General features: G+C 41.2%; 1 pseudogene; it reads left to right on the top strand.

The window, feature by feature from the left end:
• The first annotated feature begins 239 nt into the window (after positions 1–239).
• On the top strand, positions 240–874 carry LOC113745460 (gamma-crystallin M3-like; annotated as a pseudogene).
• The last annotated feature ends 3582 nt before the right edge of the window (positions 875–4456 follow it).

A 4456-nucleotide genomic window follows, 5' to 3' on the forward strand; every position in this document is an offset into this window, starting at 1 on the left:
GGGAAGGCTTTGTTTGTCATATTGCTTTGGTTTATGTGTGTGTGCGCTGGACTACAGTCACTGACAGAGTCCTTTATATACATAGGTGGTTTTAACAATGGGGGTCCCATGACTCTGTAGGGTCTGTCAGTATTAAAAGCAGGGGCTACCAAAACAGGACAGCAGTTGCAGCAGTATACAACCACCACAGCAGCAGCTCAACTACAGCACAAACATGGACCACCAACTGAAATGGCAGCATGTGGCAGGGTAAGTTATCATTTCAAAACACAAATTACAACCTTTCATGAGTGTTATTTATCGAGACATCAAATGTCAGTGCTTCTTCAGTCAATTACCGCATCTCTCATTTTCAGTCACCTTCTACGAGGACAGGAACTTCCGAGGGTCGCTCCTGGGAGTGACATGAGTGACTGTCGCTGACCTTTCCTCCTACCTGAGCAGATGCCACTCCTTCAGGGTGCAGAGTGGCTGCTTCATGGCCTACGACCCTCCCCACTACATGGGAAACCAGTACTTCATGAGGAGGGGCGACTATTGCTGACTACATGAGCATGTGGGGATGGAACAGTTGGTATCAGGTCTTGCCGTATGAATCCCCATGGTAGGTATAAAAACAGACATCTGCCTATACAGTTGACATCCCTTACAAAACTTGATAGCCGGACATGATTTATTTCTTTTCCAAAACAGTACAGAGGCCAGTACAGGATGAGGATCTACGAGAGGGAGAACTTCGGTGGTCCGATGTATGAGATGATGGACGACTGTGACAACATGATGGACCGTTACCGTATGAACAACTGCTGTCCTGCCAACGGTGATGGACGGCCACTGGCTGATGTACGAGCAGCCCCACTACAGAGGCAGGTGATGTACTTCAGGCCTGTGAGAGTACAGGAACTCATGAACATGGGCTGGGAGCGGCTCCAGGTTCATGAGCATGAGGCGTTCATGGACCTGTGGTAGACAATTTCATTTTGAAATAAAAATGAAAGATAAAACCGAAACGTGAGGCCTGTGACTGTTTTCTGTTCTTCCATCATTACAAAAATATTAAATGTATACATTGAATAACAATGTAGATTACTTAAGAGCATCAAAAGAGGTGTCCAAACCAAGCACACACTGTTTACTTTGTTTTGCATAAAAAAGAAACAAATTCTTCAGATCTTACCTTTCTGCCAACATGTCTTGTAGATGTTTATGACCTAATTTGAAACTTGCGAGCATTTTGTGGTGTGTCTCTCAGAGTTAATACAATTTTGTATATATTATATTCAAATCTCATCCCTTCCTTAGTCTCATAGCTCATTCTGAAGGAACGTCACCTAACCCCCTCACTTCTAGTCTCCCAACTGTTCTTCCTCCTTCACCTTTCAGCCTCCAGTTCTCCCCTGTGTTGACAGGAAAGCTGTCCAACCTTATGGCAGGAATGAAAGCTCCACATGCCCTGATCCTCCCATCTTGTCAATAAATGTCTCCCCCTCTGCTTAGAGACCCCTCAACTCCTCCTCAGCTTGGTTTGAGACTCCTTCACTCAACCTTGCTGCCACTCAAAACTCCTGATATCATGACAAATTTTCAGCTAATCTCTAATTTCCCTTTCTGTTAAAATCCTGGCATGTACTGTTGCCACACCACTCAAAACTTATCTCATCTCCAGTGACCTGTTTGAATCCAATAAATACCGGTCTGCTCAGAACACGTGAATGACACATTCTTCTCTGAAGACTCTGATCACCTCGCGTTGTCATCTTTCTGGAACTCACTGCAGCTTTGACCATTAACCACACTATTTCTCTCCTGCCTCAATTCTCCCTCAAGCATTATTGTCACTGCCCTCTCATGGTTTTAAATCATACCTCAAAAAACAGACAAAAGTTCATCCACATCAGCAACTGCACCAATCCACCACTCTTTTGTCCCAAGGTATCCCCAAGGGTTCGGTGCTTGGTCCTTACATTTTTGTTACGGGAATTTAAAAGAAAAACCCTTAAATAAGGAGGATCAAATTCAAAGTATTAAAGGTTAAGTTGAATTTATTGTTCTTGTACAAGAGGAGTGTTTCACAGTGCAACACACTAAAGGGGTCACAGAGAAAAAGGCTCCCTGAGGAGCTCGACAGTTGGTTCTTATACATTTTCCTAGAAATGGGCTGTCTCTACCCCTGTAAATTGCTAACAGACAATTTGCATATATAGCATTTAAACAGTTTTCTTCAACATATCCCCTAATCAGTAGCCAGTAGGTCCCCAATCTAGATGTCACCTCTCTGACCTGTCTCTGAGCATTGTTCTGTTCTGGATTCCTCTATTGATTACATTAACCTGAACTTTACCTTACCCTGCCAGTCCCAGCCAAACAATAATACAGGGAAGTGCCTTCAAAACATGTAATACATAGGAACAAACATTTGATAAGTTAAGACATCTAAATAGCAGTGTAATCCTAATTTTTATAACAATTTTCATTCTTTACATACTTCCCCTTGGCAACATCTTTTGCCATCATGGTCTTTGCTTCCACTGCTACACAGATTACATCCAGCTCTACATCTTTGCCAAGTCCATCGCTACTTCCACTCACTCCATCTCTCCAACTGCCTCACCACTGACAACTCCTCATTGTCTTCCTCCCAACACAGTCGCAAAGTCTGAGTCATTTCTGACAATGAGCCCTCCTTTGATAATACATAAATTATATCCTGAGAACTGCCTTTTCCAAACCCAAACTCTGCACAACTCTGCCCATTACTCTTCTTCTCTGTCTCCAAAAACCCTTGCCTACACCTTCATCCCCTTCTAATAGACTATTTACAACAGCCTCCTCTACACCACACTATCCAAAACCTTAAACAAACTCCAATACATCCAGAAATCTGCTTCTTGCCTTTTAACACACACCTGGACTCATGACTACATCACCCCCTATCCTCCAGACCTCCACTTGGTTCTGGTCCCACAGCAGATCCAGTTTAAATTCCTCCTCCTCATATATAAAGGCCTCCAAAAGTTTGGACTTATTGTCCTGTGTACCATGACACTATCCTGATACATCTTAAGGAAACTGAGACTACACTACACAAACATATACAAGAAATCTTACACAATGCTATAGTCTATTGTATACTATACTATACTATACTATACTATACTATACTATACTATACTATACTATACTGTTATATACTCTAGATATGCTCTACTATACTATACTATTACTAGTATTACATTACTAAACACTATACTACTAACTATACTATACATACTATACTATCCTTTACTTACTATACAATGTTATATTATACTATACCATGCAGTGGTTAGCACTGTTGCTTCACGCAAGAAGTTTCCTGGTTTTGAACCTCAGCTGGGCCTTTCTGTGTGGAGTTTGCATGTTCTCCATGTGTCTCTGTGGGTTCTCTCCGGGTATTCTGGCTTCCTCCAACCAGTCCAAGACATGTACTTAACAGGTATATTGGGACTGTAATTGTCGTAGTTTTGAATGTGGATGTAAATTGCTGTTTGTCTCTACATTCCCTGCTATAGCTGCGACTGTCCAGGGTGTACCCTGCCTCTCACCCCAAAGTCAGCTGGATAGGCTCCAGCCACTGTGACCCGATGAGGATAAGCAGTTACAGAAAATGTATGGATATACTATACTTACCATTCTATACAATAGCAGAGATATTGCATTCTATATTGCACTATGATATCTATACTATGCTATACTATACTATACTATACTATACTATACTATACTATTATATACTACACTATACTTTGGTATGCTATACGATACTACATTATATCACTATACTTTGTTATTTTCATTTATTTATCCAGGTACATTCACATATTTTTCAAAATATGTAAATAATTTAAACCACTCCCTTAGCAAATATATTTTAAATGAAGATTTTTTTTTCACCATTTTCACCATTGTAAACACAGTTGTGATGTCACAAAATAACATTATGAACATACACATAATTATATCGCTCACATGACCAATAAAAGCACCATCATGCCATGACAATGGTTATGCCCCCGTTTTGTCCACTGAATGCAAAAGTGAGATGACAGAATGACTCTTGTGTGGCGGGACACATTTGAACAGACAGGAGGTAAGTTACAATATATACAGAAGTAAAAATAGATAAAAGAGCTACCAAGTGTGCATCGTTGGTGGCCCTACTAAATGGTGAAGGGAAGGGGATGTGTGCGATTTATTAACTGTTTGGTGAAAAAGGGAAGGCTTTGTGTGTCCATATGTGCTTTGTTTATGTGTGTGTGCGCTGACTACAGTCAATGACAGAGCCTTTATATCACCTAGGGGTTTTAACAATGGGGTCCACCTGACTCTGTAGGGTCTGGTCAGGTATAAAAGCAGGGTTACACCAAACAGGACAGCAGTGCAGCAGTAACAACACCAACAGCAGCAGCTCACCTAC

Source organism: Larimichthys crocea, unplaced genomic scaffold, assembly GCF_000972845.2.
Source record: "Larimichthys crocea isolate SSNF unplaced genomic scaffold, L_crocea_2.0 scaffold780, whole genome shotgun sequence".
NCBI classification, from domain to species: Eukaryota; Metazoa; Chordata; class Actinopteri; family Sciaenidae; genus Larimichthys; species Larimichthys crocea.